The 24,755-nt window shown below is 41.5% G+C and overlaps 1 long non-coding RNA gene across 4 annotated transcripts in view; it reads right to left on the bottom strand.

Annotated features, from left to right (window-relative positions):
* Positions 1–431: 431 nt before the first annotated feature.
* Positions 432–24,755, bottom strand: part of LOC138756335 (uncharacterized) — a 142,664-nt gene continuing 118,340 nt past the window's right edge. For 3 of the 4 annotated variants that reach the window (XR_011352998.1, XR_011352997.1, XR_011352999.1), the window contains one exon: positions 432–736. This is a non-coding gene — a long non-coding RNA (uncharacterized lncRNA). Of the gene's footprint in view, positions 737–12,348; positions 12,564–24,755 lie in introns of all 4 variants that reach the window. The other variant, XR_011353000.1, reaches the window with a different exon arrangement.

The following is a 24,755-nucleotide window of genomic DNA, read 5'->3' as shown; positions in this document are numbered from 1 at the left end:
TGCCACTTGAGACAAAAAAAAAAAGAGCCTTAAGGGGCAGTTCATTAGTTTTGAGGGAAGGTCTTGTACTTCTCCCAGAGGCTCCATAAAAGTAACATGAGCTGGAACTACACAAAGCTCTTCCCCCCTCCCAGGTGGCATTCCTTCTAGCCAATCCGCTCTCCAAACACCGTGACCCTGCAGCTCCAATCCTAACAGTGCACACAAACTCATTGGCAATGTGGATGTCTGCAATACTCAGTACATGCAAACTGGAGCAAGTGAGCTACAGCTGGAGCCCATTTGCCACCAGTCATATATATAACAGAGCAGGCATCTCACCAGTTAAGTATCAGATTAGACTACAGTGCTCTCCATAATGTTTGGGACAAAGACAGTTTTTTGTTCCTTTATTTGCCCCTGTACAATTTGTAATCAAACAATTCATGTGATTTAAGTGCACATTCTGATTTTATTCAATGTTATTCGTGTACATTTTTGTTTGGCCATGTAGATAATACAGTGCTTTTCTCATAGAAAATACATTGCTCCCCATTTCAGGGCACCACATTATTTTGGACATTTGGCTTCATTTGTATTTGTGATTACTCAGGCATGTTTAATTGCTTCATTGGTGCAGGAATAAGAGAACTAGGCTTTCTTTTAAGCTTTTGATCACTTTTGGAGTCTGTAGTTGCCATTTTTCCACATTAGGACCAGAGTTGTGCCAATGAAAGTCAAAGAAGCAATGATGTGGCTGAAAAACAAGAATAAAACAGTAAGAGACATCACCCAAACTTTGGGATTACCAAAATCAACTGTTTGGAACATCATTCAGAAGAAAGAGTGTACTGGTGAGCTCAGTAATCACAAGGGACTAGTTGACCAAAGAAGACCTCCACTGCTGATGAGAGAAGAATATTCATCATAATGAAGAAAAATCCTCAAGCATCCATCCAACAGATCAAAAACACTCTTCAGGAGGCAGGTGTGGATACGTCAATGACTAGTGTCTGCAGAAGACTTCATGAACAGAAATACAAAGGCAACACTGCAAGATGAAAACCACTAGTTAGCTACAGAAATAGGATGGCCAGATTAGAGTTTGCTAAGAAGTATTTAAAACAGCCTGCAGAATTCTGGAAAAAGATATTGTAGACAGATGAGACCAAGATTAAACTGTATCAGAATGATGGCAAGAGCAAAGTGTGGAAGCATAAAGGCACTGTCCAAGATCCAAAGCATACTAAAATAAGACATGGTCCCAAATATTCTGCTGAAGCAACAAAGAAGGTCTTTTTTTCAAAGCTAAAAACTGGAAAATTCTTGAAAGGCCAAGTCAATGGCTAAATCCAGTTGAGTATGCCTTCAATATGCTGAAGAGAAAACTCGAGGGGATAAGCTCCCAAACAAGCAGGAGCTGAAGATGGGTGCAGTAGAGGTCTGGCAGAGCACCTCCAGTGAAGATACTCAGAAACTGGTGATGCTTGTGAATCATAGACTTCAAGCAGTCATTGCATGCAAGGAACGTGCAACAAAATACTAAACATGGCTACTTTAGTATACATACCCATGCTCTATCCCAAATATTATGGTGCACTGAAATGGGGGCATTATGTATAAAAAGTGCTGTAATTTCTACATGCTCAAATCAAAATATACACATATACCCTGCAATGTGTACTTAAATCACATGTGAATTGTTTGATTATGAATTGAAAATACATGGGCAAATACAGTTAAAAAAAAGTGTCTTTGTCCCAAGCCTTATGGAGGGTACCGTATATCTGTCTTTCTGTGGGATATGTGAAGCATTCCTTATTTCAGCTCTACTAAAGCGTATCCCTCACCACTTTCTCCAATATATTGCTATGTTTCTTGGTACTTCTTTTTGCTCTCATAGAGAATTTTAAATATCTTGGTACCAACTTCTACTTAACACTCTTCCCCTTTTTTCTCAATTTCTCTCCATTTCAGGGGATAGTTTACAGACCAACATAGATGACAAACCCATGTCTCTCACAACGTTTTTGACTAACCAACCCTTCTAGATGAAGCAGTAATTAATTTGAAGGTAAATACATTGCATTTGGTAGTCACAATAAGGTCTCCGGTACATTGTTAAAACAAAGAACAGATGACATGATTGCTTTGCATTACACCTCAGTACAGCTCACCAGCTGGAATTTGATTCCCAGTTACTTGTCACCATAATTTGCCATTCCACTCCTACCCTTGCCTCCTATATTCTTCCTACCAAGCTCAATGTAAACATTGGGATAGCTCCTAACTTGACACATTCAAAGCTCACAAACCAAATAATACAGCTTGAGATAATCAACAATTCCAGTCATGTATTGCACATTTCCCTCATTTCTTATTTTTTAATCTCCTCTCCTGGTATTTCAGATTGAATTTACCCCATAATTATTTTCACTTTTTCTTTATTTAACTTTACCACCTTTTTTTCAACCTGTATCACACCTCACATCTTTTCATCTTTCCTGGTCTCCACACTGTTATCCATTTTTCTTTTTCATTTTTCCCCTGCTTTATTTCTCACTTGTCTAATTTCTGATGAAAGGTTATCAACCTACATTAGAACTAATGCATTAGAGCCTCTTGAATAGGCCTTCAAGCATCCGCTAGTTTGTATCAAAATTCTGGTTAATCCTCAACCTCAATGCCATTTACCTGAATCATCCTTATATCCCTTCATTCCCTTAATGTCCTGAATTTTATTGAGCACTGTTTTGAGTGGTCTCCACTGCCTCACTAGGTATAGAATTTTTTTTTCTCTACATGAAGAGATGCCTCCTCATCAATTGCCTATACCGTATTCTGAGACTGTGACTCATGGTTACACTCCCCAGCCTGGATAAAACAACTTTGTTACATCTAGCCTATCAAGCAATACAAATTTTGAATATTTGTTGAAATATTAAATTTTCCTTTTCTCTCTCCATAAATACTGCCTCACCCACTTAGTGTTTTCACCACTTTCTGTTTTTATTTCTTAGTTCAATTTAATTTAGTAAATATATTATAATTTGCTCACATACCAAGCAAAACTATAACCAAGCAATCTACAAAATGGATGGATGGAAATAGTTCTTCAATGTAATTTGCGTATCAGTAACTCTGCCACGCTAAATCTAAGTCCTGAATCTCAACCTCAAAAACAGACTTTTTCTTTTGCCAGGAGAAGTATTAACTTCAAATATATCAAACCTGATCCTAGAAAACTGACCTCTGGGTTTTTTAGAAGTAGATTAAGAGAAAACCAGCCAACCAACTCCCAGGACTCAGGTGAGATCACAAATAGTTAATGTGATGAGAAGCCTTGGATTAAAGATACATGTTTAACTCCACATAACCCAGCACTGACAGCTCAAGAAAAGTTATGATTTCCTCAGGGGATAGGGCTGGGTGGGGGGGGGGGGGGCAACAGGGTGATTGAATCCTCTCCATGACAATAGAAATGTACAGATTTTTATTAAATAAACAATCCAGGGAGTGTATTAATGCTGTAATATCACAATGAAGAGGACAGGCTGGCTTGACACAGACAGAAAAGATGAATTAACTTAAGTAGGCTTACATCTTAAGAAAACAATGTCCATAGATTATGGCATGAGAGGGGACTTCTGACTTCTCACTTCACTATTTGTCTTATCGTGATATTTGTTTCCTGACAAATTCTCAAGTCATGAAAAATACAAAGAATTTGCCCTGTGAGGCTATGATTTCTGGTTTGACTAAGGGAGCACTATTCAAAGGCAACAGTTTGTGATAACACTTACATGTCAATGCTATGGTATAATATGGTCACAGGGTGCAATAGTTATAGTACGTTCTACAATAGACCACTGTGCTTCATGGGGTGCCATGGTTGTGATATTTTGTGGTTCGATCTATCAAAGCCATGATATACCATAGGTGTGATGTGCAGTGTTATCATTTTGGTGTGCCATCGCTGTTGAACTCCATGGCTGCACATACAATACTATATAGCATGGCTGCATTGAACAATGGCTGCAGTGTGCCTTGGTTATAAAGTACCATGATTGTCATACACACCAAATGATGTGTGCCATAATTGTGGATGGCCATAGCTGGTATGTAATAGTTGCAGTATACAAGGACTGGTTTGACGAAAACAGCTAGGAAATCCAGGAGCTGCTGGCAAAGAAGCGAGCTGCCCACCAGGCTCACCTTACAAAGCCGTCCTGTCCAGAGAAGAAACAAGCCTTCCGTCGCGCATGCAGCCATCTTCAGCGCAAACTCCGGGAGATCCAAAATGAGTGGTGGACTAGCCTCGCCAAACAAACCCAGCTCAGCGCGGACATTGGCGACTTCAGGGGTTTCTACGAGGCTCTAAAGGCTGTGTACGGCCCCTCACCCCAAGTCCAAAGCCCGCTGCGCAGCTCAGACGGCAAAGTCCTCCTCAGCAACAAGATCTCCATCCTCAACCGATGGTCAGAACACTTCCAATCTCTTTTCAGTGCCAACCGCTCAGTCCAAGATTCCGCCCTGCTCCAGCTCCCTCAACATCCCCTAAGGCTAGAGCTGGATGAGGTCCTCACCCTGGATGAGACATATAAGGCAATCGAAAAACTGAAAAGTGGCAAAGCAGCAGGTATGGATGGAATCCCCCCCAGAGGTCTGGAAGGCTGGCGGCAAAACTCTGCATGCCAAACTGCATGAGTTTTTCAAGCTTTGTTGGGACCAAGGAAAACTGCCTCAGAATCTTCGTGATGCCACCATCATCACCCTGTACAAAAACAAAGGCGAGAAATCAGACTGCTCAAACTACAGGGGAATCACGCTGCTCTCCATTGCAGGCAAAATCTTCGCTAGGATTCTACTAAATAGAATAATACCTAGTGTCGCCGAGAATATTCTCCCAGAATCACAGTGCGGCTTTCGCGCAAACAGAGGAACTACTGACATGGTCTTTGCCCTCAGACAGCTCCAAGAAAAGTGCAGAGAACAAAACAAAGGACTCTACATCACCTTTGTTGACCTCACCAAAGCCTTCGACACAGTGAGCAGGAAAGGGCTTTGGCAAATACTAGAGCGCATCGGATGTCCCCCAAAGTTCCTCAAGGTGGGGGGGGGGGGGTGAGGGGGTGGCTTGGGAGGAGGGGGGGGGGGAGAAAAAGTCACTGTATATGTGTGAAAAAGAAAAAGTGTGTAGCATGGCTAATGTGATTTATGGTGTGAAAAATAAAAAAAAAACATGATTATCCAACTGCACGAAAACCAACAAGGTCGGGTCAGATACAGCAATGAGCTCTCTGAACCCTTCTCCATTAACAATGGCGTGAAGCAAGGCTGTGTTCTCGCACCAACCCTCTTTTCAATCTTCTTCAGCATGATGCTGAACCAAGCCATGAAAGACCCCAACAATGAAGACGCTGTTTACATCCAGTACCGCACGGATGGCAGTCTCTTCAATCTGAGGCGCCTGCAAGCTCACACCAAGACACAAGAGAAACTTGTCCGTGAACTACTCTTTGCAGACGATGCCGCTTTAGTTGCCCATTCAGAGCCAGCTCTTCAGCGCTTGACGTCCTGCTTTGCGGAAACTGCCAAAATGTTTGGCCTGGAAGTCAGCCTGAAGAAAACTGAGGTCCTCCATCAGCCAGTTCCCCACCATGACTACCAGCCCCCCCCACATCTCCATCGGGCACACAAAACTCAAAACGGTCAACCAGTTTACCTATCTCGGCTGCACCATTTCATCAGATGCAAGGATCGACAATGAGATAGACAACAGACTCGCCAAGGCAAATAGCGCCTTTGGAAGACTACACAAAAGTGTCTGGAAAAACAACCAACTGAAAAACCTCACAAAGATAAGCGTATACAGAGCCGTTGTCATACCCACACTCCTGTTCGGCTCCGAATCATGGGTCCTCTACCGGCATCACCTACGGCTCCTAGAACGCTTCCACCAGCGTTGTCTCCGCTCCATCCTCAACATCCATTGGAGCGCTTTCATCCCTAACGTCGAAGTACTCGAGATGGCAGAGGTCGACAGCATCGAGTCCACGCTGCTGAAGATCCAGCTGCGCTGGGTGGGTCACGTCTCCAGAATGGAGGACCATCGCCTTCCCAAGATTGTGTTATATGGCGAGCTCTCCACTGGCCACCGTGACAGAGGTGCACCAAAGAAAAGGTACAAGGACTGCCTAAAGAAATCTCTTGGTGCCTGCCACATTGACCACCGCCAGTGGGCTGATATCGCCTCAAACCGTGCATCTTGGCACCTCACAGTTTGGCGGGCAGCAACCTCCTTTGAAGAAGACTGCAGAGCCCACCTCACTGACAAAAGGCAAAGGAGGAAAAACCCAACACCCAACCCCAACCAACCAATTTTCCCCTGCAGCCGCTGCAACCGTGTCTGCCTGTCCCGCATCGGACTTGTCAGCCACAAACGAGCCTGCAGCTGACGTGGACTTTTACCCCCTCCATAAATCTTCGTCCGCGAAGCCAAGCCAAAGAAAGAAGATACTGTAGTAGTGCTGTACCATGGCTGCAGTACCCTGTGGATGTGGTTTGACTTGGTTATAATATGCTATGTTTATGAAATTCCTTGACTGCTATGTGCTATGGCTACATGATACAACACCTGAAGTGTGCAATAAAGTGCTTTTACTGTATTTGGTCAGGAGACAGCTGTTTACATTGCCTATTGACTAGAGGGATAATGAAGCCGAGGGTAACACGTAGATTTTATGATTACAGTATACAGATCAAAGTTCAAAAGTAGGCTGGTGGATGTTGTGGCGGTACACCATCGGCCTACTGCAGGGGGAAACCTCTGTACCTGCAGGAAAGTAAGGGGACAGGACAACACCTGGCCGGCTGTCAATCAGTCGGCCTAAATGGATCAAGCCCCATCCGGTCGGGTGTCAATCACCCTCCGGGATATAAGCCTGCGCTGGCCTCCCGAGGCCTCACACAGAGTTGCTGCAGTCACAGACAGACTGGCTCTGTGGAAGTCTTTGTGGATTAAAGTCTGTTGTACAGTCTTTACCTTGTGTGTGTCTGATTCTGTCGAACAGCGCGCCACAATTTAATCCACAAAATTTTCCCATGGCTGCCGTGGAAAAATTCCTGAGAGCAGGGAACCTCGAGGTCAACCCACGCCGCCAGGAAGCCCAGAAATGCTTTGAGATCTGGTGGCACACGATCGAGGCAATCATCGAAGCACACGAGGGCGACATCCTGGACTCCAATTGGAAGAGGTTGGTCCTACTCCGATCAAAGTTGGGTCACCGCGCCTTCCAGGTAACCAAAGGCTGCTCCACGAACAAGAGTGCAATGGACACTCTTGAGAACTTCTACAAGCCCCCCATGAATGTAGTCTGTGCAAGGTACTTCCTCAACACCCGAGCCCAGCAACCTGGGGAGATGGCTAAGTCTTACTTGGGACACATGAGAGTTGGCCCCACCGTGTCTGGCTGAACCCAGGGTAGGTGCAGAGGAGGTTGAGGGGCTGATCTGGGACATCTTCGTCCAAGGGCTACGCTCAAGGGCCATCTGGCAAAAGCTGCTGGAAGACCACATCTATGCCTTAACCAGGGCTGCGGAAGTGGTCCAAACCCTGGAAGCAGCAGCCCTGCACGTCAAAGCCTTCAATTCGAGGTTCCCCCAGGCTCTCTCATGGCCCTCTCACACTGCAGCTGGGGAGGAGAACGTCACTGCAGCAGGCACCCAGCGCCCCTTTAAGTACTTTGGGTCCTGGTGTGGGTCAGTTGATCGATCACGCCACAACTGCCCAGCTCGGAACCAGTATTGTTCCCAATGCGGCAAGAAAGGCCACTTTGCAGAAGTGTGCCTCTCTAAACCTGCTGGCAGCTCAGTGGACCTCTATGGCCACCCTGCCTCCCCCGTGGACCCTCCCACGTGTGCATGCTGGGCGGTGCATTGTCCTCCTTCCTCCTTCCCCGACTTCAACCGCACAACATCTGGCCCCACCAACGACCATCACAGGGTGTGCCAAGAGCATCTGCACCATCCCCCATCCTCGCCAGCACCGCTCGCTGAGAACTACAGTGACATCACTTCCGGCTCACAGTGTGACATCACTTCTGGCTGATGTAACGACATCATTGCCATTGACTGTAATTACATCACTTCCCCCGGCGCACCAGACATGGCTGGGGAAGGAGGCCAGCCATGCAGCGGCTCCCCACATTCCGCCACCATCTTGGGCCAGGCAGCGCCTGACACAGAGGGCTCCTGATGATGTCGAGAATGACGTGGTCAACACAGGAAATGACCAGGCCGCGTTACCGACTCTCCCCATGCCTCCAGGTGCCATCAGCTGCCACACGCCACCCCCAATTTGGTCAATACGGACGATGACCAGGCCGCCCCACCCCTTTGGAGGTCATTGGCTACCGCATGCTGCACCTCACGACCGATGTCGATGTGGTCAACATAGACGATGACCAGGCCGCCCTATAGACGCTCACCATCCTTCTGAATAGCGACGACTCCGACTCTGAGATGATCCTGGCCGCCACCATGCTGATCAGGGACATCCCCCATGATCTCGGGTGCTCAATGATGGACGTTGAAGTCAACGGGCAGGTAACAAAGGGCCTATTGGACAGTGGCAGCACCGAAAGCATCATACACCTGAGCGTGGCCCACTCCCTAAGGTTAAAAGTCCACCCAACCACCTGCTCGATCGCCCTCGCCACTACAGATAAGACTGTTGGTACCCTTGGGCACTGCTTGGTTGATATAATGGTGGGATGGGAGACTTATACAGGCTCCTTGTCATGCCCAATCTCTGTGCACCACTCCTCCTGGGCCTGGATTTTCCAGTGCCACCTGCAGAGTGTCACCCTTGCATTCAGGGGGCCTCAACCTCCACTCACATTCCACAGCACACAGACCTACCAGCCCCGGCCAACCTGTGGCCTTTCCACACTGCGCATCACCCCACTGGAGCTCTTCCCATATCTTGCACAAGGCTGCAAGCCAATCGCTGCCAGATGTAGGCACTATTGTGCTGCAGATAGGGATTTCATCAAGCTGGTGGTGCGGCGACTCCTGGCAGAAGGCGTTATAGAGCCCAGTAACAGCCCTTGAAGAGCCCAAGTCCTGATGGTCAAAGGGGGAAGTAAGTTGAGGATGGTTGTGGATTAAAGCCAGACAATTAATCGGTACACCCAGCTGGATGCCTATCCCCTGCCGAGGATCGCCAACATGGTCAATGAGATAGCCCGCTACCGAGTTTTCTCCATGATTGACATGAAGTCAGCGTATCACCAAATCCCTATCCACCCGAAGGACAAGCCCTACACTACCACCTTTGAGGTGGACGGGAGCCTGTACCAGTTCCGTCGGGTTCCTTCTGAGGTCACGAACGGGGTGTCCATCTTCCAGCGGGAGATGGATCACATGGTAGACCGACACAAGCTGAAGGTGACGTTCCCATATCTGGATAACGTCACTATCTGCGGCTGTGACCAGGAAGACCACAATGCTAATCTGGAAAAATTCCTCCAGATGGCAGAAGAGCTGGACCTCACTTACAACAAGGAGAATTGTATGTTCAGCACCACCCACCTCGCCATCCTGGGGTACATCGTGGCCCATGGAGTCGTCAGCCCAGATCCAGAAAGGATGCGCCCATTAATGGAGTTACCCCTCCCCCCACGCTAAACGCCCTCCGCAGGTGCCTGGGCCTGTTCTCTTATTACTCGCAGTGGGCCCCTCGGTTTTTGGACAAGGTCCGCCCATTGGCCCAAGCCACAACTTTTCCACTCCCATCTAAGGCACAGGCAGCCTTCACCTGCATCGCAGACGCCACGATGCAGGCTGTGGATGTGGACTTCCCCTTCCAGGTGGAGAGCAATGCTTTCTGCCATTGAAAAGGAGACCCAGGCAGTTGTGGAAGCGGTCCACCACTGGCGCCACTACCTGTGCAGAGTGTAAACCCCATTTCTTCCATCCCTCCTAGGACCACGTTGTAATGGCTACTCGGCCTTTCAAGCGTCTTGGCATCGATTTCAAAGAGCCCCTGCCTCCCATGAACCAAAATGTCTACTTCCTCATGGCAGTGGACGAGTACTCACGCTTCCCTTGCACCATCCCTTGTCCAGACACCTCCACGGCCACCGTCATCAGGGCCCTGGGGCAGATCTTCACCATGTTTGGCTACCCCGCCTTCATCCACAACGACTGGGGGTCTAGTTTCATAAGTGACGAGCTGCGCCAGTACCTGATGGCGAGGGGTATCGCCACCATTCGCACGACAAGCTATAACCCAAGAGGGCAATGGGCAAGTGGAACGCGTGAATGGGGTGGTCTGGAAGGCAGTCCTCCTGGCTCTCTGGTCAAAAGAGTGGGCTGTTGAATTCTGGCATGACGCCCTGCCTGAGGCACTCCATGCCATTCGGTCACTGCTGTGCAGGCTAGCAACGAGACCCCTCACGAACACCTGTTCTCATTCCCCAGGAGGCCGGTGACTGGAATGTGACTCCCAGCATGGCTCACGTCCCAGGGACCAGTGCCTCTGCATAAGTATGTTCGGACACACAAGGCTGAAGCCCTGATAGAGCAGGTTTTCCTCCTTCATGCAAACCATAATTATGCTTACGTTAGGTTCGGCAGTGGCAGGGATGTCTCAACCAAGGACCTGTCACCAGCAGGAGCACCCACCACACCACAGTACCCTCCAACCCAGGACGACACTGACCAGGCATACGTCCCTGTCCCCAGGCAGCTATGGGGCATGCAGGGCTTCCTTGACCACCAGGGGCCCGCTTCAGCCTTAGGAGATGAACCCGCCCCCCCCACCCATACAATACGACCCGCAAACATCGAACCTGGCCACCCTTCCGCGCGACACCACACCAGCCAAACACACCCCTGCAGCCAACCCCCCCCCTCCACTTCCCCTCTGACCAGTGACCAGGAGCCAGTCCTACAACGGTCACAGAGACCCTGGCAGCTGCCGAATCATCTCACCCTGTAAATATTGTATGTACATAGTGGGTGTGATTCCTTATTTGCCCCTCCCCCCTCCGGGACAATTTTAAAGAAGGGGGTGAATGTGGTGATACACCACCGGTCTACAGCAGGAGGCAACCTCTGTACCTGCAGGAGAGTAAGGGGACAGGACAACACCTGGCCAGCTGCCAATCAGTCGGCCTGAATGGATCAAGCCCCACCCGGTTGGGTGTCAATCACCCTCCAGGATATAAGCCTGCGCCGGCCTGCCGAGGCCACACACAGAGTTGCTGCAGCCACAGCCAGCCTGGTTCTGTGGAAGTCTTTGTGGATTAAAGTCTGTTGTACGTCTCTACCTTGTGTGTGTCTGATTCTGTCTAACAGCGCACCACAGATATAGAAAGTAATATTGGGAGGTTACGGGTGTGAGTAAAAGTAACCAAATATTTATAACCTGGTAAGAGGATGTTTTGCCCATCAAGTATAACTCTAAGTAAGAACAAACCTTTATAGTCCTATTCGCTGCCCTAACTCTTAGCCATGGAAATTCTTTCCTTACAGAATGCTATGACTGAATCTACCTCCACTGCTACTCCTGGCAAAGTATTTGAGACTCTAACTACTTTCTGAATAAAAACATTTTTCCTCATGCTTTTTTTGGTTCCCTTGTCAATCACCTTCATTCTTCTTCCATCGTTTTTGACCCCTCCATGGGGGGCACGGTTCGCGTAGCAGTTAGCGCCACACCTTTACAGCGCCAGCGATCAGGACTAGAGATTGAATCCTGCACTGTCTGTAAGGAATTTGCATGTTCTCCCTATGTCTGTGTGGGTGTTCCCCCATGGGCTCCAGTTTCCTCCACCATTTGAAACATACTGGAGGTGTAGGTTAATTGGATGTAAATTGGGTGGCACAGACTCGTGGGCTGAATTGGCCTGTAACCATGCTGTATGAGTAATTTAAAAAAAAATAGATGGATATATAAACAAATAAATAAATGGATAAAACTACTTCCATCTCTCCACTCTGTCCCTTCTGGCAGATCTAAATTCATGCAGGAAAATTGGATTAGTTTAGGTATACAATTTGGCTGGCATGGACAGGTTAAACTGAAAGCCCTCCTTCCGTGTGGTAAAACTCTACTACTCTCTACGACCTATGCATTCACAATCACTTCTATTCTAAGTGGAATAACCCCAACTTCACCAGTCTAATTATATAATTAAAGTCACTCAGGCATGCAATCATTTTAATAAATCTCTACTGCACCGTCCATAAAGTCTTTTTTATCTTTTCCAAGGTATGGTATGCAGAACTAAAAACAATACTCCAGCTGTGATTGAATCAGTGTTTTACAAAGGTTCAGTTTGACTTCTTTGACTTTGGTACCTTAAAGAAGGGCTCAGGCCTGAAACGTTGGTAATATTCTTTAGCTCCAGTCGACACTGCGAGGCCTCCTGATCTCCTCCAGCATTTCAGTGTTTTCACTGACTTCCTTGCTCTTGTATTTTCTGTTTTCTTTATATTTACAGTGATTTTTTTTTTAATCACTTGCTACTTTACTCTCAGATCTGTCTGTTCCAACAACTCCCATGTCAGCCTCTCTGGACAGTAATTGAAATAAAATGGAGAAATATTGGAATCAATAACTCTTGTGAACCATGGAGGCAATCACATCACAATTGTTTCGAGCAGCTGAAAAAGGAATTTGAGCATTAACTGTTTGTTGATCAATGTTCCTTTCAAGATGCACAGTGAAGTGAATTAAAGCTCTTTGGGCTTTCTTCCCATGAACACGTGAACATAGTCAGAACCAGCTACACTTATTTATATATTTTTTTCTGTGCCGGTTTAGAAGAGATACATTCTTTACTTCCCAACATCATAATTTTACGACTTTATGATTTTCAATCCATTAAATGGAAATCAGCTTTGTATTTTCAGTCCAAACAAATTGCTTTGAGAAACTCTTAAATTCATTTGTCCAGACAATTTCACACATTGTTACTGCTTCATATTTCTGGCTGAGTTGGTGACAGTCTTTGTTCAGGCTCAGTAAATTAGGAGTTCAAGTCCCAGTTGGAGAGCCTGAGCACAAAAGCTTAGCAATTGTTCAATGCTGAGAGAGTTTTAGAGTTGGATGAGGTGTTAAACCAAGTCTACTCTTTTAGGTTGATGGAAATGAACTCAGAGAGATATTTTTAAAAATGCGACACTTTCTTATTATTCAGGTTAATATTTCCACTATTATTAATTTTGCAAAAAATTTTTAATTATCAAATTGTTGCTTTGAGGTCTCGCTGTAAACAAATTGTACCTGTGTCTCTTCTGCTGGATAGGAATTAAAACTCTAAAGTACCTTGATGGCCATAAAAATGCTTTGATGCTCTGATAAATGTACACAGTTCTTTTTTTTGTACAAAGAAATAATGTTTCTCTCTTTGTTTGGGCTGATTTATAGCACTAAAAACTCTGAATACTTTAAAAATAAAATCTTTTTTTAATTATTAATTGCTTCCAGTTTTCTTTTAAAAACATTTTTATTGATTTTTTTTACAATAAAAAGTTGAACAATGCAATTATGAAGTGTGCTATAAGACCAGAAAATAAATTATAAAAATGATTATAAGTATAAGTTCCAAAACACAAACATGATAATAAAATAGAACATAACAAAAGAAAGAAAATAAATAAAAATATATCTAATTTAAAAACCCCTTCTCCTAAACAAGGTGGAAGATTAATGTTAATAAATCAAAGTGGCATAAGCTTAGAGAGGAGCTACACAATGCCAAGATTCCAGATTAACAATAATGGTAAGGTTATGATAGTAGTCTTGCAAAGAAGGTTGAAAAGAGTGATTGGATATAATAGGGATAGCAGAAGAAAAACTCTGAAATCCAAAAAACCCTTCTAAATTTTGCCCATATTTTCAATCTGTGTTTAATGACTAGATTGTCAGTTTATTTGTATATTGAAGAGGAGAGAAAAAACCCAAGAATTGCCAACATAGAAGTATTTTTAATAAAATTTAGTTCAATTTCTACCATTGTGGGGCAGTCAGATCATAACAAAGTTGTAACAAAAGAATCAAGTTATGTATATTGACTGCCCAGTAATAAAATCGGAAATTAGGAAACCCTAAACCACCATTCCTTTTAGATTTTTGAAGATGAACTTTATTCAATCAGGGGCATTTTCCTTGCCATATGTAAGACGATATAAATGAGTCAAGTGAATCAAAAAAAGATTTAGGAATAAAAATTGATATTGGAATAAAATTTAGGAATAAAATTTAGGAATAAGATTTAGGAATAAAAATTGGAAAATATACAAAAATTAGGTTAAATGTTCATTTTAATAGAGTAAATATGATCATTTGTCAAAATAGATAAAGGTGACCCTCTCAATAAGGATAATTTAACATGTTTAAGTAAAGTAAATTTATCTCTCACAATCTTAGATGAAAAATTAAAATACCTTGGTATAGGAGCATTTAAATGTAAAAGTTTACACTTATGCAGATTCAACTTATACCTGAAAACTGGCTAAATTGAGATAGTATGAATGGCAAAGAAGTTTTGGATTAGATATATAAAAGCAAAAGATCATCTGCATATAGGGAAACTTTATGTTCAATGCCCTTCCTGTAAATCCCTGAAAAAGCTCTGCACTCATGAAAGGCAATTGCTAATGGTTATAAAACTAAATAAAAAAGTAGTGGACTTACAGAACAGCCTTGATGTGAAACCCATTGAAGATTAAATGGGTTTGACAGTTGTAAATTATTAAGAATTGAAGCAGTAGAACATAAATATAACTTAATCCATTTAATAAAACATGATCCAAGATTATTTTTTTTCCAGTATTACATATAAATAACCCCACTCCACCCAATCAAAAAGCTTTCTCTGCATCTAACAAAAGGACATTCAGGGACAGGAGTGGAGGGGCATGGGGTAAATATAAAATGTTCAATAAATGAAGTATATTAAAATAAAAATAATGTTTTTTTAATGAAGCCAGTCTGATCTTCAGAAATAATTAATATTCTCCAATTTGTGGCCTGGCACTTTAGCAAAGATCTTCATATCAACATTCAGTAAAGCAATTGGCCTATAACAAGAGCATTCAAGACGATTATTCCCCTTTTTTGCTATAAGAGAAATGTAAGCTTTATTAAAGGATGATAGAAGATTGCCCTGTTTAAATGAGTCATTCAACACAGAACTAAATTTGAGCACAAACAATTCAGAAAAAAAAATTCCACAGGATACCCATCAGGTCCTGGAGATGTACCATATTGTAGTGAAGAAATAGCAAGAAGTATTTCCTTTTGTGAAATAGGCTCCTCCAGACTTTCATGATTATTCTGAGAAAGGATAAGAATATTTAAGCAGTCCAAAAATTCCATCAATAAGCTATTATCATTATCAGATACAGTCTAGAATAAAATTCTCTAAATGTATCATTTATTTTAGAATGATCTGTGGTAACATTACCATCAGAGCAATTTTTCAGTTAGCAGCAATTCCTTTCAATTGGTTGGTCAAAAGCTTTCCAGATTTTTTACCGTGAATGTAAAATTGGCTTTTACTCCACAAAAGTTATTGTTCAATAGGATAAGTAGAAAGAAAATCAAATATAGTCTTAAGTTCAACTATCTTTTTATATAATTCAGCATTTTAAAAAACTTGTACATATTGTAAATCAATTTGTTTAATCAGATTAATTAAATCTAATCTTTATTAGTCTTCTTTATACTAGCTGTATGAAATAATTAACCCTCTAAGATATGCTTTCATTGTCTCCCAAACAATCAAGCTAGAAATTGTGAAGAACTTGTATTAAAGAAGAAGTTAATTTGCTGCTCCATAAATTTCAATAAATCAATTTATGAAGAAAAGTAAAATTAAAATGCCAATTCCTCTTTATAGAAGGAAAATTTATACGCAGAATGATAGGAGCATGGTCAGATATCACTATACCATAATATTCACATGATTTTGTCAATGAAATTAATTGATTATCTATTAAAAAATGTAAATCCAATTAACATTAGAAATAAATGACTATTCTCTTCCATTTGGGTGAAAAAAAACCCTTAACATCTGAAATATCTAATCTTTTTAGAAAATACTTAAATCTTGTAGGGATAATAAAAAAATCTTTCATGAAATCCTGCCTTATCAGTGTTAGGGGCATATATATTTACAAAAACTATCAATTTATCATGTTGTTGCCTGTAACAATAATTTATCAATCATATTTATCTGACATAATATTGTGATGTACTAAAAGGAATATTCTGATTGACTAAAATAGAGAATCCCTTAAATTGAACATGAGAAGAAGAATGGAAACATTGCCCTTTCCACTTTGACATAAGTCACGCATTATCACAGTTCCAGATATGAGCTTCTTGTAAAAAAAAATCTCATCTTTTAGATGTGTGATATACGTAAACACATTCCTGCATTTAATAGGGCTATTTAAACCTTTGGCATTCCAAAAGATAACTTTGATAAGAATAATCATAATTTTAAATTAGTCATATGAAAAAAATCAGGCACAGTCCTTCATCAGCCTCCAATTGGCCACCTTGAATCCATACCATAACACAGATTACACAAAACTTGAAGTCATAACAAACTTGTAAGCCCACCTCTTTAGACCCAAACATCCACCCTCCCTCCCTAACACCCCAACTCCAAATGTTGCTGAATAAGACAGCAACAGGCTCAAAAAATTAATTTAAAATCCTTTATTCTTCTGCTGGATTCTAAATATAGCTTCTTATTTTAAAAGTATAAACAATAATATTTTTCCAGACAATAAAATCTGTACAAAAGAATACAACCAAAGTGAAAGAAAGAATTTGCAGACAAGATACACAATCCATGCATGTAAAATTCACACCTAATTTTCCCACAGTCAGCAATAAAGAAAAAAATAAACAAACACTTCTAGACAACAAGCATTCAAAATAATACTAAACCATTAATAGTAAAAAAAACATAGAGACCAACAGACATTCCCCATTTAACTTTGCAGTTTTGGTAGAGCAAGTATCCAAAACCTATACCTGATTAATTTTAAAATTTCCCGCACTTAAAATGGACTATGCATGTGTGCATTATTTTAGTATTAACCCTATTTTCCCATGGTTATATAATAAACTAAGTGCAAAACACTACTTGTGCTATTGAGAAATGTCACAAAACTAGGAAATTAATATCCACATTAATAAGGTAAAATTAATAAATTCCACTTAAATCTTTCATGCAAAAAATGAAACTAAACTAAAATAGAAAGAATAAAGAAAACACAGCTTACTAAACCATAAACCAAACAAGGACATTACCCCATCATTAACACGAAAGAAAAAAACAGCCAAACTTCACCCAATCAAAACAAAATGAAAAACTTCAGCAATAGAAAACCTTCAGACATTAACTAATCATTCTTATGAGATTTAATGATAAGGGAGACTCACTCACTCATCAGTGGTTCTCAACCTTTTTCTTTCCACTCATACACAACTTTAAGAATTCTCTATGCTATCGGTGCTCTGTGATTAATAAGGGATTGCTTAAGGTTATATGTGGGTGGGAAGGGGAGGTGGAGAATCACTGCTCCAGACCCAATTGTTACTGAAATATTTTGCATGAGAAAAAATTGTCATTGGCTCATTTCCTTAGGAGTTATGAAACCGTGCACACAACAAGTCAATTAGGTACGATTAAAACAGTGGATTTCACACTTTTTCTTTTCACACATATACCACCTTAAGCAATCCCTTACTAATCACTGAGCACCTATGGCATATGGAATAAAGTGGCATGTGAGTGGAAAGATAAAAGTTGAGAACCATTGTTTTACATGCCTCTTCCACCGATTTCAGAATTCCTTGTGACCATCATTGAAAGTAATCCAAAGGTGAGCAGAATATACCAATGTGGGCTTGAATCCTTTCTTATACAGCTCAGGCATGACATCATTATATTCTCTGTGCAGATTCATAACTTCAGGGCAAAATCATTCCACGAGTCTAATTTGTTGCCCCTGATAATGAAGATTTCTTCTCTGACGATCCTCACAGATTACATGATCCTTTACATGATATTGGTGAAACCAGCGTATTACCGAACTCAGGCGGTGTCCTGAAGCTGGTTTGGGAGCCAAAGAATGAAGTGCTTTGGCAAGCTCAGGCTTAGTGGAAAATAACTCATTTCCAAAACATCCCAAAAGTAGATAGATCTGAAAATAAGTTAGTCAGCTGGCCAGTTTCATGTCTTCTGCTAAGCCCAAGATTATATTTTGATGTTTGTTTCTGCCCTCCAAATCAACCAATTTTGAAGTTAATTTGAAATTTTTGGCAGACAAATCAGAACAAAAAATATCTAATTTGTTGACATGATCATTAATTGTGTTCAAGCCTTCCTCCATAAATCCAAGGGACTCATCAATTGCTGATATTAACTGCAAAACCTTTTTGAGTGCAGATTTAATTTCCCACTGAGTCTCCTTTTTTTAATTATTTTGGTTATTTCTCATGTGTGTCTATTGAGAAGGTCAGAAATGGACCTGCTGTCAGAATGGCTGTCTCTTCCTCCTTTTTGCCTTTTTTTTGCCGCCTTACCACTCCTTGTAGCTATTTTGAAATAATCATCAATATTAATTAATAAAGGGGTAAAGTATAATGCATTTTGGTTGAAAAGTTAAAGGTGAATGGATGGAAAAAGTTTAAAAAAGAACAGGATCACCTAACTACTGCTGCTATTCCACACAGTGGCCACCCGGAAGTCCCAGTGTATGATATTTTAAGCATCTCTGTGAGATATAGGAATGACCTAGTGTCAACAAAGGTTTCACCAAGGCACCTAATGACTGCAGTCAGGCAAACAAAAACCATCCACTTAAAACTAACTTAATTGTGTAGACTCATTGATAAAACTAATGACAGAAACCATATGCTCAAGGACTCCCTTGGAATTAAATATAGTTTGCTCAGAGCCTGTTAATAATGTGAAAAGCAATTAACTAATTGAAAAGAAAGATTTTTAAAAAATCTTTTCATTCAATCACAGTCTAATTTGTACATGAATCATTTGCAGTTCCTCTAGTTGCAGGCGAAATTGAGACAAATCCCTCAGATGATGAAAGCAACTTCTCCATATGAAAAAAACTACATTTTTTCTGCAAAACTGAAAATTCTTTTGAGCAAAGTAATTTTTTTTTTGCCCAAGCATTCACGTTTGGAGGCATAGTCCCATCTAGTGCAATGGAGGGAGCATTGGGAACAATGTCTGGGACTTGAAAAAAGGGTGGGATGGTAAGCTTGAAAGGAGATTGAGATGGGTGGAAGAAGTGATGAGAAGGTTACAACATGCAAAAAAAAATATATAATTTTCTTTTTCATCATTTTGTTGTATTTGCCAGTGTCATATTTCATCAGTTGGAGCATTCACAAGAGAAAACATGGTTCTTCAAAATTAGTCAGATTTAGATTTCAGATTTATTGTAACAGTACATACATGGCATCGCATAAAACCCTAAGATTCCTTTTACTGCGGGTGAGGCAGAACCACCACTTATTGGTTGTGCAAAAAAAAACTGTACTCATTGTGCACATTTAAACAAATTAAGAAATGTAAACAAACTGACTGTGCAATACAGAGAGAAATAAAAAATAATGAAGTGCAAAAGAATGAGTCCTTAAATGAGCCCCTAATTGAGTTTGTTGCTGAGGAGTCTGATGGTGGGGGGGGGGGGGGGGGGTAGCAGCTGCTTCTGAACCTGGTGGTGCAAGTCTCTTTCCTGATGGTAGCAGTGAGAACAGAGCATGTGTGGGTGGTGCAGATCCTAGATGACCATTGCTGCTCTCCAGCCACAGTGTTCCCATAGATGTTCTCAGTGGTGGGGAGAGTTTTGCCTGTGATGTCCTGAGCTGTGTCCACTACCTGCTGCAGACCTTTACACACAGTGATATTGGTATCCCCATACAGCTGAGCCCACCTTTCACCACACATCTGTAGAAATTTGTCAGGGTTTCCAATGTCATACCAAACCTCCTCAAACTCCTGAGGAAATGTAGGCTCTGTCATTCTTTTTTCATAATGCCATTTGCGTGTTGGGTCCAGGAAAAATCGTCTCCCAACTACTTAAATGCGCTTACCCTCTCCACCTCTGATCCCCAATGATCATTGGATCGTACACATCTGATTTCTATTCCTGAAGTCAACAATCAGATCCTCCGTTTTGGTGACATTGAGGGTGAGGTTGTTGTTGGTGCACCATTCAGCCAAGTTTTCCATCTTCCTCCTATATGCTGATTCATCTCCCCTTTTTATACAATTCACTGCCATGGTATCATCATAGAATTTGCAGATGGTGTTGTTGCCATCCTAAGCCACACAGGGATAGGTGTGTAGCAAAACAGAGCAGAGGGCTAATAATGCAGCCTCGTGTTGTGCTAGTATTGATGGAGATTTTGGAGGAGATGTTCTGAACAATTCTCACTGATTGTGGTCTGAAGATCAGGAAATCAAGGATCCAATTACACAGTGGGGTGTTGACTCCCAGGTCTTGGAGTTTGCTGATCAATTTTGAGGGATGATGGTGTTGAATGCTGAATGTAATTGATAAAGAGCATCCTAATGTATGATTCTTTGCTGTCTGGGTATTCCAGGGATTGGTGTAGAGCCAGTGAGATGCCATCTGCCATTGACCTGTTGCAATGGTAGGTGAATTGGAATGGATCCATGTCACCACTCAGACAGGAGTTGATATGCTTCAACACCAGCCTTTCAAAACATTTCATCACTGTTGATGTGAGACTCACTGGTGGGTTGTCATTTTAGTAAGCTACCACTCTCTTCTTGGGCACAGATATTATTAAGTCTGTTTGAAACTGCCAGAGTGAGACAGTAAAGATATCCATGAATACCTTGACAAGTTGGTCAGCTCAGGTTTTTAAAACTCGGCCAGGTACTCCATCTGGACCTGATACTTTCCTCGATTTCACTGTCATGAAGGCAGCCCACACTCAATCCTCAGATACGGACAGGAGAGGATCATCAAGGGACATGGAGGTGTGCAGTGGTGGTTCTTCGTGGTTCTTATTGTGTTGTGTAAAGTTTGCAACATATGAAAAATAATTTTCTTGTCAATCTATTTGTTGACTTTGCCAACGTCATATTTAATCAGTTGCTCCATTCAGAGGAGAAAGCATAGCACTTCTTCAAAATTACAGCTGAGTAGTTAGTGCTATTTTTCATTAATTAAATAATCTATTAGAGTATGTTCATCAACCTTCCGTTGACACTTAAATGTCATTTAAGCAGATATCATTGAAATATGTCTACCATTTTTTTACTAGGCTGAGGACCTTACTTGAACAAAAGCACCTATAAACTTATATCTTTCACTTTACACGACCAGCTAAAGGCATGCACATTATTTGCTTTCAGTGCATTAATAAACTTTGACACTTAACCCTTCTCTTTACAAAGTAAATTTCAAAACAGCCTTCTTATTTTCAATTTTATGAATAGTGTTGACAGTGGTTCAGTCATGACATTTTTACACAACTGATCACCTCAAATTTCAGAATGCATTTCAGTAATTTCAATTTTGCAGAATGCCACAACCATTTTCTTTTATCTTGGGGCCCTCAAAATCTCTTCTCTCAACATTTGACCATATGTCTGTGCCTTTCTCTTTTTGTCTTCTTTTTGTATAATGGTCAGAAAAATTCCTGCTCTCAGGCTCCTTTCAGATCAAATTTCTGAAAGCATGACAATTACTGTGAGCTTTAAAATATCGACTTTTGTTTCTGTGGTGTACCTTTGACAGGATTTACAGAACACTGGTGGAGATACAGGATGCTGACCAGTCTGAACAGTGTCTCTCCAGGATGGCTTGCAGCATGAATGAAGTGAAATCAAAACTGTTCTAATCAACGATAGAATATGACTTTGAGATCATGATGAAATGTTATCTTGACATATGGATCAATCACCTTTGAACAAAAGAGATGGCTCATAAATAATGTCAGGGAGGAAGGTTTCTTCATCTGTAGCCCCTCACAATTGATAATGATATCCAGCAGGCTTGTTAGGTCTTCAGATGACTGAGGAGCTTTGCATCTGGAAGTGCATATTTCTTCAGCAGTGGGGTTATGTTTCTTGCTTGGGGGGGGGTGGACTTGCAAGCGTGGATTGGTCCCTATCTACTTTCTATACTCCATCACTCATCTGTCTCAGCATTGAGGCTTGGGCCACAAAGTGATATACATCTTTTCAGTGACAATCTGAAAAGTAGATAGCATAAAGTCCTTCCCAATGATTGTTGTCAATGCCTCAATGTTTGAAGGCAATTTGGACAGTGTCTGAACCAGATTTGTTTGGGTGGCTTTGGAGAATTATCAGTGGAAAGCTGGAAAAATGGTACCTGGTGGAAGGAGGTGATACTCATATATCCCATCATGGCAGTCAATTCATTGGTGTTTTATCCTCAAGAGAAAGTCTCCAGTTGCCAGAGCATCATGGAGAATGTTTACATTTCCTATTGTGTCCCTAATATTCAACACAAGCACAACAGCTCAAAGCTCTCAAGGAATATAATGTCGTACAAATGATGGCCCCAGGTTTATCAGCAATGCAGCCCTTTAAACCAGGACATTCATTGAGCTGTCTCATGTTCTCACAGCTAGAAAAAAGCTCCATTGGTGCAATTTACTTGACAGTAAACTTGTTCAATGATGGTAGCGCATTTAAAGGTGTGAATGTCAAGTTATGGAAAGACCTCCACGATCCCCAAAGGAAGCTATCTACACTGTATGTGCATGGGACATGGAATGCTCAACTGGCTTGGGAGAGGTTGGCATTGGTCCTTTATCTTGGTGACTTCCAAGTAAAGGCAAAATCTCTAATTTGAAGCATTAAAGCATTCTAGTGTTGCTTACTGGTCCTGCACTGAGTGAGCTAACATGCAGGAGTCCTTTGCAAATTGAGGCCATGCATGTCCTGCTAATGAAAAATCAGTTCAATTTTCTGAGCTGAAAGTGAAAGGAACTGAAAAGTTATTTATGCAGGATTCATTCCTTAAGAGGAGGGATAGCACTTTAATGTTTTAGATTGCACATTGCCCACCTGTTACTAAGGTGTGGAACATTACAAATTAGGTCGAAAATACATATGGGAGGGAGTGGGAAAAGCCACTCACTATGGTGTGTCAGAATCAGCAACAAATGAATGACAAATAAGAGGTCATATTGAGTGAATACCTTGAGATAGGAATTATTTATAAAATAGGACCTCAAGATTTATAACAGAATTATTGTTCAAGCCATGTCTAAATTGATTTAGTGATATGCAGTTTCAGGCAGGGGAATATTAATTGTGTGTCTGAATGTGGAATCTACCTCTAAGCAAATGGATTCAATTAGATTTTTCTTTAGTAAAGTGTGAATTAATTTTTTTTCAGGATATTTCTTCACATTTTTCTTGTATTCATGTGAATGGGGGCAGAGTTGTGGAGGGATGTGGTAGAGATGAAGTCGATTGCTAACAATCCCACCTTCTTCCAAAACACACATGCGCACGCCCACACACACACACACACACACACACACACACACACACACACACACACACACACACACACACACACACACACACACACACACACACACACACACACACACACTTGCATGTAAATTCCATTTTGTTGGATATTGGAAGCACCACTGAGATAGGGAGGAGGTGTTGGACAAATTAAACTGAACTAAGTTGAGGTTATCTTCCTCGTAGAAAGAAGAATAGAACGGGCAGACTTAATAAACATCAATAGATGCTGGAAGATGTGTTCCTAAAAATTGTTATAGATATTATTGCAATTGAAAAGTCACAGAATTTTGGTCAAAATTAAGAGAAGTGAGATATTTGCCAGGAATTGCACAAACTGGGAAATCTTTGCAGGCATTTCTGCTCACAATGCCAGTTTTTTTGGCAAGTGGAATGCGGATGGAGTCATCATTGCAATGAGACATTTAAGAATGTATTGGCTATTCATAAAATTGTATCTATATAACATTCCATCCATGGAAACAGGGTTTGGTAGCTGTTAAAGAATTTTTGCAGGTGTGTCAAGCCATTAACAGCCCAGCTCAGTAAATGGGTACTAGATTATCTGTTTCAGGAAAGTGTGGATTTTGAAGGTGGGCAGCAACACATTTGGACATTCCAGCTGCATTATTTGAGCAAAACATCCAAAATATCCAAAATGGAGAATTTATTGTCAATGCATAGATACATATAAAAATCTTACTTGTTGCATCTTCCCTGGAAAATAAAACATGTTAACAATAACTGAATTCACAATAATTAACACATAAGAAGTGAAAAAAGAAAATAAATGTAAAGTAAGAAAAACAAATAATAAACATTCATGACAGGACTTCTAAATGTTCAGTCAGCCTTCAGTTCCTTTCATTCGCGATGCAACTAATATCTATGTTTGATTTCCAATGAAGGCCTTGATAAGGGGCTGCAGCAGAGAGTCACAGATCACATGCTTCTTCAAAGTGATGTAAATATACAACTGCTGACAGAATATGTTGAAGAGCAAGTTTTATTAATTGAGGAGACCCAATAATCAGAATAAGTAGCAATGGAACAGCTCGGTCATGTGGTTCAACTTTCATACAAGCATCAAATGATTTACAAATCTCATCTCTCTGATGAAGAGGAATGAAAATTTGTCTGCGAAATTCTTTGAAATGATGGATTGCA

The sequence above is a fragment of the Narcine bancroftii genome, chromosome 3, assembly GCF_036971445.1.
Source record: "Narcine bancroftii isolate sNarBan1 chromosome 3, sNarBan1.hap1, whole genome shotgun sequence".
Taxonomy (NCBI): Eukaryota; Metazoa; Chordata; class Chondrichthyes; order Torpediniformes; family Narcinidae; genus Narcine; species Narcine bancroftii.
The sequence above is the reverse complement of the archived record's forward strand: the minus strand, read 5'-3'. Positions and strand labels throughout refer to the sequence as shown.